Genomic DNA, 17,655 nt, shown 5'->3' with positions numbered 1-17,655 from the left:
TCCTATATGCTTCAGTTACCCATATGTCAAAAATTTTCTCTGTACTTGGGAAGTTTTCTGCCATTAATTCTGCAAATACTTTTTATATCATCTGTACTCTCTATTATTTCTTCATTAACTATGATCAGTATTATGTTATTCTTCTTCACATCATCTAGCAGCCTTTGGATTGATTTCTCATGGTCCTTTACTATTTCAAGAAATTTTTCTTTTCCTGGTCACTACTTGCAATCCTATCTTCTATATGTGAAATTCTATCTTCACATTGGCTCATTCTGCTGTGTAAACTTTCAGTGGAGTTTTTAATCTCCTGGAAATCTGTTTGCATCTGTTTTATGGATTCCATTTGTTTCCTAGATTGGGATTCCAACATGATCCTTGGCTCCTCTATCTTTTTTTCATTTGGGTCCACTCTAGATTTACTAGTCATATCTTGCACAATCTGTGCTGCTATCTGAGACATTATTTCTGATTTCATTTTTTTCCAGATCCTCTTTTGTTGCAAATTCAAGGAGTACAGGTGGTTGAGTATCAGATTGTTTTATCTCATTTCCCTTTGGGGTTGCTTTAGGTGATCTGGAAGTCTGGCTTGGGGACTTGTTTCTGTGTCTTCTCATTTTAACAGATGCAGCATGGTTGAGACAACATTTTGCTCATCCAGTGGTCTTCAATTCTCTGCGAGCCACCAAGAGGCCTTTTCTCTGCCACTCAGCAGAACACCAATTCCTGTGTTCCAACCACTGATGCTATGGGGGAGGACTCTGACTGAAACTTGTGCACCTGTGCAGCTCTTTCCTGGGCAGATCTTGGCTGGGCAGGTTTGTCCCAGCCTCTGGGGTCTGGGGGGATCCCTGTCTGGGATCTGCTTGCAGTTGCACCAGTCTGGACCACCTGCTGACTGCTTCCTGGAATCTCTGTATCTTTTCTAAAAAGAGGTAGGTAGAATTTTTGTTATTGTTGTTGCTTAAAGAATTGTGTCTCTCAATTTTGGGTCCTTGTTTCCACGTTTCCTTTTCTCCCTCATCAATCCACCAGAACCATTGCAGGGAACTTCATGGTCACAAGGAAAGGTCTTGTCACCAAATACAGGTTATAAATAAGTCACCTAGTAGCTACTTTTGGTACTAGAATTTTTTTAATAATTTTTTCCTAGGTCGATTTGTGCTATACTATGAATGAAGTGTTTGATTTGGACTCTGGTCCTGGCAGAAAGTGATTATTGTGAAAATTATTGCATTTTATGTAAGTAAGGATTATCAATGGGTAGGCCTAATGGCTATTACAAAATATCTCTTTTTTTGATCTGCCATAGTATCTGAAATTCTGAGAGTCTTTTGGGATAATTGTGTGAGTTTTTTAAAGTTCCTATTTTATTTACATTAACTTATCTGAATGAGAACTATATCAACAGATTATTAATTTATTATTAATTTATATTTTTTGAGTAGTGGATTTTGGGAACCAGTGGTCTAGTTTCCTTAGGAATTAAAGCACTGCTCTAATAAGGTTTTTTTTGGTTTGTTTTTTTTTTGGTACCGGGGATTGAACTTGGGTCTTTGCACTTGCAAGGCAGGCCACCAAACCGCTGAGCTAAATCCCCGGCCCTCTAATAAGTTTTATACAGAATTTAAGAGATGAGACTAAAGACATGTGAAGGCTAATATCAAGAAGCCTGGAGCCTGGTTACTTTTGGATATAAAAAAAAAAATGATGAAAAGCCCCAAAAGGACTTCAGAAGAATTTATATTTTCTCTCCTTGACCATTTTCATTAAGTTTAAATATGTCTCTGGCCAAGTAAGTACATTTCTTTCTAAGTGCTTTTAAATCTAGACCTGGAAAAAGAAATTCTTCAAGTTACTTGAATAACAATCACCACTTAAAATGTCTAAGGATTGGAATGTAAGGTGGCATGTAAGAGTGCTCTTACTGTGAAAGGGGTAAACTGGAGAGTGTAAACACAGTAAAATATTGTTCTAAGGACTAAAATATATAGTGAAGCAGCCAGGTCATAATGCCTATAACTAATGCCTTGGAATTATTTCAATAACTATTATCTCACTTGGGTGGATAAATGCATTTAAAATAGAATAGCTGCAGATTATCTTTGTGAGCTGAAGGGAAAATTTCACAAAACACCCTATTTTTAAAACTCAAAGCCAGGTGTGGTTGTGCACACTTGTCATCCTGGCATTTGGGAGGCTGAGGCAGGAGGATTGCCATAAGACCTAGGCCAGCCTGGACTACATAGTGAGACCCTGTCTCTAAAACAAAACAAAGCCAAAAATAAATGAGTAAATAAATGAGTCAGTATTCATGGTATTTGAAGATAGAGCAGGAAGTAATAAATGTCTCTTTTGTTGATTCACCACCTACACCAATTTATGGTATTTTAATTGAGTCTACCATGTAGTTAGTCAGACATCTTGCTTTGATTATATAACAATCTCAAAGCATAAGATAGTATAACGAAGCAGGAGAAATATTATTTTAGGGACTAGTATGTTAGAATGTATTATGTGTACCTAGATTTTAAAAGAAAGTTGGTTCCACATGATATTTTATGTTCCATGAGGTACCATTTTCAGTAGGTTTCAAACTACCTTTGAGTTACTTTGTTGCAGGCTTATGCAACTTTATCAATTTCTTCTTTTTTTGTCCACTTCAAGCAACCTGCAGCGAACACATAGGTATCTGAGAAATGTAGAGGATTAGTAACATTATCCAAAGACAAGCAGAAATTTTCAATAAAAAACTACTGTATTGTAAATACTTTGCTTAGGTATCTTTAGACACTTTCTACTCTTAAAAAAAAAATAGACACTTCCCTGGATATTCTTCTATACATCCATTTGTTATGTTCCCAGAATAGAGACCATTTCATAGAACTCTTTTAACTTCATGGTTATATCTATTTTTCTTTATCAAGGATTAGCTTTCATAATATCTTATTTTAATGTTAGTGATAAATTAATCACACATATTCTCTTCAGAGTTATTCTTTTCTTACTGTGAAACTTTGCATGGAGAATACAGTGTTTAACATCACAAATAAAGAGACATTGTTAAATTTTAATATTAAAATAAAGAGGATTTCTTATAGTAATTAATTGTGATCCTTTTGTCCTAATTTGTTGTCTTTAATGGTTCAGATTTTCATGTATAAATATAGAAACAATTTTAAACTGACATGACAATACTACACTTTTGTGAATAAAGCTATAAATATGAAATGTGTTGTTGAAGTAGCCATCAGTTTGAATGTCATGAACTGAACATGAGACTAAGAGAGCTCATGAAAAGTGATCTGGCTTGAAATTTCAACTCTGTGTTTTAACTTTTCTGTATATGAATTTCCCCATCTATAAATTTAATTTTGGTTCTAATAGTTAATAAATTCTAAGAAAATTTTCCTGAAAATTAAAGGCATCTTCACAAAAAAATAAAAAATCTTCTGATGACTTCAAGGTAACCCTACCAAGTTAGGTAAATGGACTTCTTTTCTGTGGCTATTGAATACTGACAGTTGTAGTACCATTTGTTGCAGTGATTTTTTCATGAAATCTCATGGCTCTGCCAAATGTGAAAGTTAGGTGGTATTAAATTTCTCCAGATCCCAAGTTAACTTAGTGTCAAGACTTAAATTCTGGCACTTAAAAATCCCAGATGGGCTGTACAGTCTCAAAAAGTTTAACATTTTATGACCTTCTGTGGTTGAAAGAGAATTGGCTTAGAAGTCAGAATCTGTGGGTTCTAGTCTTGGCTCTGTCAGTAACCAGCTGTGTAACTTTGGACAAGCTTTTTTTTTCTGTGAGCCAAGATTTTCTCAATTATAAAATGAAGAAGCTGGTTAAGTGATTTCATAGATATTTTCTAATGTAGTCCTATTTTAGTAAGTGGTCTCTAGGTTCAAATCATAATATATCATCCACTAGCTAAGCCCATTAAGGTAAATTAAATTGTCTGTTCCTCAGTTTTATTATTGGTAAAATGGGTATTATAATAATAGCACAATATGAGGAATAAATGTGTCAATTCATAAACAGATATTAACATGTAATCAGTGTTCAATAAAGGTAGTTATTTCTACAGAGTCTTCCTGTAGCAAACTGAATACATTTACTGTCTTACAGTGTCAAAGGTTCACCATTACTACGGGACAATCACATACTCTCTGTAGAAACCATACTTTGAAGTTTGAATTTTAAACTTTTCCTGGGATAGAGCTGTGCAGGATCAGATCATCTGCAGTTGTTACTTATATTCTCCACTGATCATGTGACCTTCTAAAAAGTCATTTAATTTCAGAGAAACTGCATGCTTTCCAACTTCCTCTGCTTAAAATCTGGAAGATAATAGTAATAATCAGAAGAAATTTTAGCTTTTAGGCATCTGTGTTGTTTAAGCAAGAAAATGATCACACCATCATGATTTTGTTGTTCTTAAGGATATTTGGGGTTCTGTTATAGTAGAGTTAGGTCTTCACTGGAGGGAGCTATAGGGAGGCAGTGGCTAGAAGCATGCACTAATTCCTACATCTTCAAAATTCTGTACTAAATATGTTTGTACTTCTAATTTTAGTCTAAAATAACTTTTTTTGTTAAAAATAAGAAATCTATAAGTATTTTAGTGAGGTATCCAATAATACACTGAATATAAATATTGTACACATTTCTGTAGCTCTTAGGAAGAAGTCCTGGAAACTTTTCTGTCTCTATTTCCTTGGCAGTGATATATCTGGATTTGTGTGGAGCAAATAGGCAAAGGGTAGCACTGAATATATTTAATGTTGTGAATAATCCGCATCAAATAATATGGAAAAATTTTTTCCTAGGGCACAAAGTTATAGTTCCTCCTCTACTCTCAGTCCTACTCCCAAAGACAATTACTTCTTACTACTTCTCTAAATTAGTTCATTCAGAGGTTGCCTTGATAACTTTATAAACCATGCTGATATAACTACTTCTCAATGCACAGAGTGTAGAAATTGTTTTTATTTTATATTTTTCATTTTTTTCTCATTGAATTTATTGGTACTTTTAAAATATACAGTACAGTTACATTTATCACTGGGATCTTGTACCTTTGCATGACAGATCTTGGTTCTCATTTTTTCCCCATTCCCCTTCCCTCCCTTCACCCCCTCCACCCTTCCCTATTTACAAAGACTTTGTTTCCATTTTTTCCTTTTCTCTTATATCCTTTCCTCTACACTTGCCACTTCCCCCACACCTTTAGCCCTTTTCTTCTTATTTCACATCGTCACCTATACAATTTGGATCTTATTTACACTTTTAGTTTTTCTCTGGTGTGAAAAACTAGAAATTTTTTTTAAACTTTTCCTCTAGTATAGAAAATGTAAATTTCTCATCTATCAATAACACTCTTATTTATTGACACCACACACACACACACACACACACACGTGTGTGTGTGTGTGTGTGTGTGTGGTGTCAATAAATAAGAGTGTTATTGATAGATGAGAAATTTACATTTTCTAACCATTTTATTCTCCATCCTGGAAGATGGAACTTATTTTCCCCACCCCCCACCTATTCTTATCACTTCTTGGAATCTTATAATAATGTGTATACACAAGGTCACATTATTGAATGTGAGAATTCTGTGATTAGTCCATAGATTGATTTTAAAAGATGAAAAAGAAAAAAATGTCCTTCAATCATTGTAAGAAGTACTGTTCACTCCACAGTGAAGTAGCTAAACATGATTGCATATCATTTTCTATATTTTTAATATAACAACCCTCAATGGCTCACAGACACGTCTTCACATAAATTTTATCATATTGTGAAATAGTTTTATAATTCACTAAAAATCATGCTTCTGTGCTATAGCTGTTCTTCTGTGCTTGTGTCTCTCCCTTCCCAGAGTTCTGATTGCCTTATTTGATTCTTTCTTTGGTCTTTGCTTCTAAGTATCTTGGGAAAATCTTAGAAGGCTGATATTCCTATCGGAGATATGTGGCTATCTTCCAAATAATCATACTTGTATGACAGTATGAAGATCAGTTGCTTTATTGCTGTGACAACTGGATTTTGAAGACTAGGGATCAGGGCTTTTAACAAGATATGAGAACAAGGCTTAAATTCTAGGCTTCCTCTTACATCTTGTTACCAATACAACAAAGCATTGCCTTAATTCTGCAGACACCATCACCACTCTGCCTGTGAAAAAAATTATTTTATAATTCTAAGTCACTCATACTTGATAGGCTGGAGATGAAAATAAATTCCAGGAGATATTTGAGAAATATTGATATCAGAGCCAAGGTACTGTTAGATTACGATGTAGTTTGGTCAATATTTTTGTCTCTTGGACATCTGAACTTTAATTACTTTGGACATAACCTTGGTAAGCCTATTTATTTCTGAGCTCTGAGGTATTTGATTCATCTTGCATCTTTTTAGATGCCTAATTGAATGATCTCTGAGAAAGTGGTGATGAATGAGATAAAGATCACAGCTGGCTGGTGCATAATTGCCACTTGATTTGAGGGATAGTTAAACATATCTAAAACTGCCAGATGGTATGTGTATCAGACTGATATGTTATGGAATCATTGCATATAGAAACACTGGTTGCTTCCTGCCTGCAGTGGTGTGGGTGGGTGGGTGTTGTGCATGGCTTTGAAGATATTCTAAAACTTTTCAAAATGTAAAAGCTAAGACAAGATTTGATCCTGCTGATTTTTAATTAAAAGATGTTATAGCTTCTGTTGCTCAATATGCCCTGTGATATTCAGCACGGGTGTTCAGACATTCCTTGTCTTCTTTCTGTGGGAGGCTCCTTGCCTGACAATGAGTTCTTTTTCATGGTCAAATTCTAAACCTGGGAAAGAACATACATAGCATAGCAGGGGGGAAAGATTTAATATACCTAACAGCCAAGTTGACTGAACTACAATGGTGACATTGTAGGGATGACAGATAACAGATCCAGATCACTCTCGCATCCAGTAAATCCCTAGACATAACACGTCTACCAGAAAATTATAAAAATAGAAGAGTTTCCTTCCTCTCTGAGTGGTTTCAATGCAATTCTACTGAGTCAATAACTATTCAAATCGCCAGGTAATAAAATATCTCTCAGTTTATGCAGGGTTCTGTGGATCACACAGAGGAAAGGTAACCTAGCATACTGAGTTCAATTCAGTAAGGAGAAAAAAGGTAAACTTTGCTACCATCCACGTCTTGCTGTTGTCAGTCCTGCTATTGTCTTCTTAGCTGTCCTCTTGAAAATGGCTCAGTTCCATACAAAAATATATTCTGCTTAAAGAAAAGTTAAGTGGAATAAGGTTGGGAAATCAAATGCCTCAGAGTCTCTTAAGTACATAAGCAATAGAGGAGACTCAAATTTTCTTTCAAAGGTAAAGTATATTAATAATATTTTCTAGGCAAAGTGTAAGATTATTCATTTTGATTTAGCCTGGAGGACTGCAAACCTCCTTTTGCATATCTGAGGGACTTTCCTGTGAAAGAGGGACTTGATTTATTATGAGTAGCTTTAGGGAGCAAAAGTCAGACCAATGGATAGCTGATGAAAATCTCAGAGACAAATAGATGTCCTATTTTTAGCAAATTTGGAAGATCAAAAGAAGCCTTTTATGAAGCAATTTAGTTCCTCTTTTGCTTTTCTTTTCTATTTTCTTCATTTGCTTTATTTAAATTTTTATTTTGTCCCATTTCATTGTGTACATTTTCCTAGATAATAAGACAAAGCATTATTAAAGAGACAAAGCATTAAATAAATTAATATATACATAAATCATCAGTGAATGAATCCTGCAGCATAGCAGATTTTCACTTTATATTGGGTATGGGCACCAAACTCATTAGTAGCCTTGCAGCCACTGTAGATTGTTACTCAATATGCCATTACCACAATGTCACAGATATGGAGGACTGTGCCTGGGTGGTGGGAGGGTCACGTATTTGGCAGTCTCTTTCATGTTGAGCTAAGGTTTAGAAAATAGCTTTTCCTATAAATGTGTGGGATAATGAGAGGATTGTAAAAAGAAGAATCCAAAGAAAAGATACACCATGAGCATTTGTCCTTGGACCTATTGCTAATTTGTGTTGCTTTTCCTAAAAATGGAAGGATAAAAATGACTTTTTCAGTTGCCTCTAAACTGCCTGGATAACAATCACAAATGATTATGCTTAGAATTTTGAAGACAGCTGTTTTACAGGAAACATGCTTCACATCAGCTTATTTAGGTTGTGGGCTAAAATTGAGGCAGAAAAAGTTGAAGGACTTGGCCACCATGTCAGCCAATCAGCAGCCAGGATAAGAAAGAGATTTCAACTTCCTGTCATTCAGGGTAATTTGCCATTCACCAGAATATGCTCATGATGACACATATTAAGGTGTGATCAACTTGTAGCTGGATGCAGATCTAAAAGGATGATTTTTGATAAGTATTTTTTTAAACCAGCGAAATTCAAATACTATACAATTGGTGCTAAAGGAAAACAGCCAGTCTTATTTCAAACTGACATTTAGTGGGCCACACACACAGTCCACATAAAGCCACAAGAAGAAATTTTGTTCAAAAATAAGTCCAATGTGAGTCTTACCTTAGATTTAATCTCAATATAATCTTCACATAATTATAGTATTTTCTGATACTCCTTCTGAAGTTACAAAACTATTTTTCATTTCATCAGGCTTTCCTGTTTTCCTTTGTTTTGAGTTGATGAATAGTATATGAACCTCATGATCCCAATTCATTGAGAGAATTCAGAGAAACAGAGCTGCTGCTTTCAGCGAGTGAATGCAGTGGACAGGCCAAGACCAAACAAGTGTGGTTGCTTGAATTTGGGTCATTTTAAGAACAGTCATGAGTCTACTGTAGGAGATTCTGGTCCAAGATGCAGAGGATAAAGCAAAGAAAAAAACTGTTCTGAGTTTTGACAATTTTATGAATTCCTCCAACTATGATTATAAGAATGTAATTATAACAAGAAATGCATTTGCATTATAATTTTTGAAGTTATAAATTAGGGGATAGATATGGATAATGAGAGATAATTTTTTTTTTTTTTGGTACTGGGGATCGAACTCAGGACCTTGCACCTGTGAGGCAGGCAGTGGAACCACTAAGCTAAATCCTTGGCCCTGTGAGAGATAAATTCTTAAATCATCCATTTTCTTCTGAATTCCAAATGCTATGAAAAATAGCCATCCCATATAAATCAGAGATACTTAGTTTTTGTTTTTAATTTGTTGGTCTCTATGCATGTTTAATGATGAGATTTCAAGAGAATAATCCATCTAAGCTAGAATTTAGATACAGGTTAGATTCTCCAGTGAAATAATTGTGCTAATTTATAATTTTTAATCTGTAATTTCAGTGTGATTTTTTAAATCTAGCAAATTTGAAAAAATATGTTAGAGGAGATTTCTTAGGAGCTGAAGTTGTGAACATGAGCCACACCTATGGAGAGAAATTAGTTTGGGTTAATGCCTTGGACCAACATATCTGCTCTCTCTCAGTGCTCAACCATTAAGCTACTGGTCATAATAGGTTCAGGCCCAAACTCAGAAAACATTAGTGAAAAACAAACTTATCTCAAAATGTACAATGTGCTGATTATCTTTAATTGTAAAGAACTAAAATGCAAGTTACTATCATTATTGCCACAGAATCCCTTTTATATAGATATAGTTAAGTGGACTGTACAAGTCTTGCAAAAGATTTTATTTTAAACCACAGACCATGGTTAACTAAGTAGGATATCTGCACGGCATGCCTGTCACCATAGTAAGTAATATATGGGACAATGGGAGACAAACTCACTTTTGAGGCCAAAGCAATTTCTATTTTAGGGCTAAGAATAGAGGAGTTATTGGTACTGTGTACTGTGAGTACCTCATTTGTTTTTGTATCTTTATCCATCGTACCTCAGAAAGAGTTCTAGTACCTATAGCATCTCAACTTTTCTTTTTAAACTAGGTATAAGAGAGCTGTAACTGAGGTCACTGCCATCATGAAAACGGTGTGCATTCTATGAAATAAAAAACTACACTTTTTTTTCTCATTTCCAATGTGATCGTGGGTTTTTTAGTTTAGTTCTTAGAGTCTAAATTTCTTCATGTTTCCAACAGGAAAACTACCACCTTCTCAGATGGAGGCTACATGGGATGGCCACTTGCTTGGTGTGGTAGATGGATGGCCGTATTTTCTGCTCTTCACCGTCTTCCGTCATCAGGTCTTGCAAAAATGCCCACAAGGGAGAGGTGCGTACTTCACACCCACCCATCTGAGTGTCATCATTCTGAAGTTGGAATATGAGCAGGTAAGTCGTTGTGCTTGTTCTAAGGTAAAACCCTAAAAGAACTTAAATATTGCTCTTTTTTTTACACCTTATAACCTGCCTGGAGAAGAGCATGCTTGAGGAAGTTATTTTCCTTTCTCTTTACGATGATCTAGAATTAATATATACGGAGAAAGTTTGAAGCTCCAGACTTCAGCCTGAAGCAGAGATGGCCCTGGAAACTTGCAGATCTATGGATGGGGGGCGGGATCCATGGACTCCTAAGTCTGTGAATTTGGTATGCAGAATTATTTTAGTAGCAAAACTGACTCATTCATTATGCAATATTTCTGATGTAGTAGACTTGAAAAAGCACTGGAGCGCCCTTTAAATATGTTGCCATTTAAGATTGTTTAAATTTAATTATAGATCACTTGGAGGAGGTATAAGTGGTTATGAACAGTAAATGTGTGTATACCATTACTAGAGTGATGGGGACTACACCAAGAAGGCTTACAAGGAAAGCGCGTAAGAGAATATAGAATATACGAGGTAGGTGGGAAGATTTAGAAGTTTTCCAAAAGAATTGCTTAGGAAACTATAGAAAAGGACAAGTGAAGAAAAACATCTAAAGGAATAAAAGAAGCAATTCTTTAAATATTAAAAATATGTAGTTTGAAAACTATTTTGACCAGATTTCACATACTTTATTAAAGTGCCATGGTAGCATAAAGAATTTAAAGAAGGGTTTGTAAGCTTGTTGGGAAGGTAAGACATGTAGCTGTAACCTAACACACTAAATGTACTGCTCAGTAATTATAACAGCAAAGAGAATATTCACAAAAGACCTAGCCAGGGTCTGGCACATAGTGTCTAATAAATTGTCCTTGCTTTCCTCATGCCTTGACACAAAAAATGCTAGTGATTCTTTCCCAATCAGGGATAAAATTCCTTTCTTTCTTTCTTTCTTTCTTTCTTTCTTTCTTTCTTTCTTTCTTTCTTTCTTTCTTTCTTTCTTTCTTTCTTTCTTTTGCATTTGCCGTGACATCTTGAAGGTAGGGTCAATATTTTACTAATAGTTGTATCCTCTCAGTTTGTAGGGGACACAAGAATGTGTCAAAGGCATTTTTTTTTTCTTCTGAGGATAAAAGCTGAAGATCACAGAGCAAAAGCCTCTCATTTACTTCTTAGCCTCACTGACTGATGTTTAACAAAAAATTCATTCTTTGCTGTGTCTGTTAACTTTGTTTTTGACACTTGAAACAGACTCGCTGGAAACTACTGTTTTATGATGCTGAGTTTCACCTTTTTCCCAAATAAATAAAATCTATTTATTAGGAAGAAAAATCCTTTAAATAAATGCAAGATTTATTTGCTTGATTGATTTACTTGAGGTTTTTACTTGATTTTTTTTTTTACAGTGAAATAAAGGGAGCTAAGATGTATGGTGTTTTCAGTTCTGTGAATAGCAAAAATAGAAGACAGAAATTTTCAGCCTTGCCTATAAAATGCCTTTCAGAGGACAGGAAGGAAATTAAGATATTCTACATCCTTTCAAAGAGAGTACAGTCTAGAAAGGGGAGTTGAAAGATACACACAGACCAAAATACAGAAAATTAAGGCAATTTCATAAATGATTTTCAAGCATAGAAAACATTTTGTACTCTGGAAAGTCCCAGAGAAACCATGTGCCAGTAGCCTAAATACAGTCAGTAAAATAAGGAAAATCAGTGCACTCAGAAACTTGACCAGAGTCAAGTGTGAAAAATTTCAATCTTGAATATGTACTGTTATAGTGAGGGTTTGAGAGTCTACATAGTAAACACAGAACAGCATTTCCTGCATACTTTGGTTGCCAGATGGAATACTAACCTGAGACGTTAATGAGTTCTTCAGAATTACTCCTAAGCATCACTGTTACTAGTTTTAAAGGCATTCCTCTCATCAGTCCTGGAACTTGATGTTCACACTTGGGGAGGTTTTCACCTGGTCACGGGGATGGGAAACAGTGCAAGGGTTCCTGGATTTGTGGCACTGAGGTCTGAAGGAATGAACACTGCCTGACTCTGTTATAATTAAATTGAAATAGCTGACTTATTTCCTTTCTAATGTCATGATTTTTCCTCAATTCAAATAATCTTCATCTTTTTGTTTTATAACTTTTCACAATGGATAGTGTACAACAAAATCATGCTTTAAAAGCAGTAACAATTGTAGCTAAATATTTATGAAGCCATGATGGATCAAATATTTACCTATATCAAAGCCATTTGTTTTTCACATCCACAAATAGCAGAATAAAAGATAGAAATATAAAACTGTAAAATAAAAAATATTTCATAACCCCATTCTAAGGCTGTGAATCTTCCTTCTATTAACTGTTTTCATGTCCTGTTCCTTTGTACTTGAGTTTAACTTTAGTAAAAAGCAGCCCTGATGAGAAATTCTTTTCTTACAAATTAAAACAAGAGTAACATCTCTGCTAAACTATCCTTAAACAATGTGTGCTTCATCCAGACAACACAGGCTCACAAGGTCTGACAGTAAAATGTTCAGATATTTTATAAACCAGTTAGTTGTTAATTGCAGTGATTATTTAAAATTAAATTATATAATAAAAGTAAAGCATTCTATAAGGAGAGGTAATCAATCTTCAAACCTCACCATTATCTTTTACTGAATACTTGAGGCTACTTATAACTTTGAATGTGCAAATACAATTTAATGCTGTGCGATAGGCTATGTTTCTCTACCTATGAATTCAGTGATGTCACTTTGGTGGGCTGAAGACAGCAATGGTGAGGCTATTTGTACTATGGAAATCTGCCACCGCGATGATAAGGGTTTGATTTATTGTTTGCTGATTGTCTAGACATAAGAAAATGATGAAGAAAATGTTAATAATGAAGATTAAACTCAAAAGTGCAGAAGCAAGGAAGTTTCAATTTAATGGATACAATTTATATGAAAGTCAGAACTAGTTTAATTACAGATCACATATCACATTAAATGATAATAACTGTATTGGGAAAAGGATTACTGGATTGGGGTGCAATTCTATTTACTAAAACATGATTGAATTGGTTAGTTATAGATAAAAAAAACTTTGTCAAAAACCAGTGTAAGTGTTGAGTGAGAATAAATTGGCTGCATGGAACTGAGAATAAATGGTATTACATTTTACTTTGTAAATTGTGTGCTATACATATTTTATATATTTTAAACTTATAATAAATTTATGTATATGCGTGCATCCACACATTTCTTTCACCAGGGAATTGTTGTTTACTAGCATGCTATTGCCCTCTCCCCAAAAATCAAATTTTTCTTTTACTTTAAACTAAATAATTGAATAAAATACCTTTTAATTAAATCGTTATTAAACTGGGAAATTGTTTAACTTTTTAATATTGGAAAAACTAAGAAAAAAGGAAAGAAACAATGTAATCTGGGGATTAAAGTAGTATTGAAAAACACTGAACCTGTGAGCCCTGGAGGTCATGTTTAGCTCTTAGCTAAGTGACATTCGACAGGCAGCAAAAGTATGAGAGGACTGTAGATTAGATTCAGCACAAAATGTTCCCTAGTACCTGTTGTCCTCATTATGAAGCATAGCTCTATTTTAAAGATTTTCAATGTTGAAACCCACTGAGTTTGAGTCAAAGATTTTAGTCATAGAATAGGATTTAGAAAGATGAAGGGTCTCTCTTTCATGCACTTGAGGAATGTGGGGAAATCAAACATTTGTGGTTTAGAGGAGAAAAAAATACAAAGTAAAAACAAAACAAAACAAAACAAAAAAGATACATTACATCAAAACCAAAACATGTTAAGCAATAGACTAAATTTTGGGGGAAAGGTAATCAATATGGAACAATGCCATTTCTTACTAACTATTGGAAAGAGTAGTATTTAATATTGAGTCTAGATCTGACCTTGAAAACAATTTTGATGGACCTGCAAAGATAAACATATATAAATTAGAGGGACTAGCTCATATCAACATAAACTTTGAGATGCATTTTTAATTGATATTTGGAGGTTAGACCAACAAGAGGCTAATTATTTTTTGATTCACTATTAATCCATAGTATTGATTATATCTTGCTAAATGGTAGATTATCACACAATTTAGTGGCTTAGGACAATGAATACTTATGTCTCACGAGTTGTGGGCTGGCTGTTGAATGCATGTGCTACCCTTTGATTTTGTCATGTATGCTTTTTACTTATTTTGAGGGTCTTCTGGGATGGTATTGGAGGGCTTAATGCCTCTTCACCCATATAGTGGAGGCAATAGTGAGACTGCTGAAAGCTGGAACCTTCCTGTCTATGGGATCTGTCCCCATATAGTTTGTAGTTCAGCCTGAGCTGTTTTTCACAGTGGGTAGGAGTAGAAATTACCAGGACTTCTGAGGCCTATTCTTAGAATAGACACATTATCAATCCTGCCACATCTTTTTGGTCCAAGAAGTCACAAGTGCACTGGAGAGACAGAGAGGATCTGAATCATTCTTGGGGTACTACAAAATTTCATTGCCAAAGATCCTGAGAGAGAAGGCTTTCATTCTCTGATAACCTCAGTCACGCCACCTGCAAAGCCTGTGAAGAATGCTTGATGACCTTTCTTTGTAGCTTCTGTGGTTAGTTATATTTTAATGATTAAATTTGTCATTCTACCTATCTGAGACCAAATTAAATCATATAATTTTTAAGTATTAAAATACATAGCATGCCACCAATGAATTGTTCTGGCCAATGGACTGCTTTCAGTGATCATGCTGATAAAGAGCAAAGTGTTCATTTACATTAATTTCAAGTCTCTGGCACTGCTGATCACAGCAAGCTGGTGGTCAGAGGTTTTATAGCTGAATGCTGGACAGACTACAATATCCTTTCTGCCCAAGCAGGTTAGATGTGTCTATTTATGGAATTTGTCCCCCCTCATTACTTCCTTTTCTAAAAGCCAAGTTCCTTGACCTTTTAAGTAGAAGGAAAGTAAACTATAAGATCATTGTATTAGTATAAATATATGTTTAATATCTTCAGAAAGTAAATGAGCAAAACAAAAGACTGGAGGTTGGCAGGGCTTTGGCCTGGTTGTGGTGAATATAGCAAGGAAATGTTTCTCTTCTTTCACAGTCAAATTCACCTCCCTGATACTTCTATAATTCTAAACCTAGGATCTCACACTTATAGCATTCAAGAGAATCACGATTACAAAGGAAAAATGCCTTGGAGGTTGTTCCAGGGAAAGAGATGACAACTAGTCTTCTTTCTGAGAGGAAAAGAGAATTGGGAAGAATAGGTCTGAGTTGAGCTGCAGTGTCTTCTTAGCTCTAAACTAAGGTATGAAGGACATTTTTAAATGCAGACGTTTTGACATTGCAGTTCATATGAACGTAGGCGGGAAAATCTTATTTCATGAGTTCAGAACACAAGCCTTAGGGCCAGAAAGATACTTGATTCTACCATCTGTGAGATATTGGGCATCTTATCTAATTTATTATGATCTGAAAGTAATAAGTAATAATACTGCTTCAAAGGGAGGTTATGAGAAGGAAGCGAGTGGCTATCAGTAATTAGCACAGCTATTACCTCCGTTGAGTTCCAAATACCTCAAAGCCACAGTTATTATTAGCAGTAATTAGACATTAACATGATAACAATCCAATTTCTTAGAAATATAAAACAAAATGTACGTAAAAATGAAACTATTAAAATGAATTTATGAGATGTTATATACCATATATTTATGTGTTTTTCAATATTTATTTTGAATGTAAATCTACAAGTACCTGATTTGCATTGCTTTAGTAAAATTATGTCAATAAAAAGGAAAATAGAAAACTAATATACTTGCTTCAGTTTCTCAATATCTACAGTTAATTACCTCGTAATCCAGTTATTCTGTGTCGGAAAGTTCTCTGCTGCAAAGGGCAGATGTAATCTTAAAGGACAGGGCAAGGGCTACATATGGATTTTCACTTGCTTTTACAAGCAATTCATTTCTCAGCAAAAGTTTGCTTACTTTCAGATCTCTCATTTGGAATATTCTTTCCATTTTTCTCTAATTTTCTGGTGTAGTTTTTTCCAGCTCATGTTTTTTCAAAGTTTTCTAAAGGGAAGAATTTTTTCCTATAACCTTCTCATCTCAGTCTCATGAAGTGTTAGCTTAGTAGCATGAGGGTCTTTGTAAGAGCTATTAAAACTTTTGAATTTTCTTGTGCTGAAGCTCCAAAGCCTTCATAAAGTACATTTCTGACAAGAACACTTTCCTCTTTCAGCTCTATTTTATTCTTATTGGTATTGCTTGGTCACTTTACCCTTTATCAAATGATATTGCCATGACAGAGAATGAAATCACAGCCTTTTAGAAATTTTCTCTTTCAGATATAATTTGCTAAAAAACAGTGGAAATATATCTTGCCGGAAATAGGATTTTGAGTCAATCTAGATCTTCTGTCTGAAATTATGGACCAGTTCCTCAGCCCTGCTCCCAGGGCCCAGGCATCTGTTTTCATGCGCTGAAATGTGTGCAACAAAGGAATATGCTAGGAAGAAATTTAGGATGGGGAGATGCAGATGACAGCATGGTATCTGAGGAATCCTCGAATCTTTCTTATGTAGAAATGTTTGAGGCAGACAGAGCGTGGTGATGCACATCTGCAATCCCAGAATTTTTGGGTGCTGAGGCAGGAAAATCTCAAATTAAAGCCCAGCCTGAATAATTTGGCAAGACCCTCAGTCAAAATAAAAATAAATGAATAAAAAGAGTTGGGGATGTAGCCCAGTGAGAAGGCACCTAGTTCACTCTACAATGCCAAAAATGGAAAAAGTCTGAGGCAAAAACAGAGCTGATCATGTGATCATGAGGGAATATGTCTTAAGGTCATATTAGGACAAAAGCTTATACTTGGACATGATGTTCCTAAAACTGTAGACTGAGGGATGTTGGCATTCTTCCAGCTCTGTGTTGAAATATGCAAGGCACTGATGGAAGAGGATTGTTTCAGCTCTGTGGTGCAGCATAATAAACTACTTCTAGACAGCGGCTTTTAGCAGTGCCATCATGCGCTCTTCTGCAGTTTGGCCAGCATTTGGTAGAAATTACTCATTATTGTTCAATTAGATGTCAACTTGGCAACCCCAAAGCTAGGGGCTGGTGTTATTTTTTTGCACATCTAGGACTTGATGTTGGCTGTGGGCTAAATAAACTATTATTTGGCACTTCTAGTAGGAACACCTACACATGGTCTCTCCATTGTCCCTTGTTTCCTCACAATATTGTGTCTGGGTTCAAGCACAAGGATCCCAAATGAGAGAGCCAGAAGGAGTCTGTATCCCCTTCATGATCTAGTCTTAGAAGTCATGAAACCT

This window comes from Fukomys damarensis, unplaced genomic scaffold (assembly GCF_012274545.1).
Source record: "Fukomys damarensis isolate Sample0158 unplaced genomic scaffold, DMR_v1.0_HiC HiC_scaffold_24, whole genome shotgun sequence".
Classification (NCBI taxonomy): domain Eukaryota; kingdom Metazoa; phylum Chordata; class Mammalia; order Rodentia; family Bathyergidae; genus Fukomys; species Fukomys damarensis.
This window is presented reverse-complemented; position numbering follows the sequence as displayed.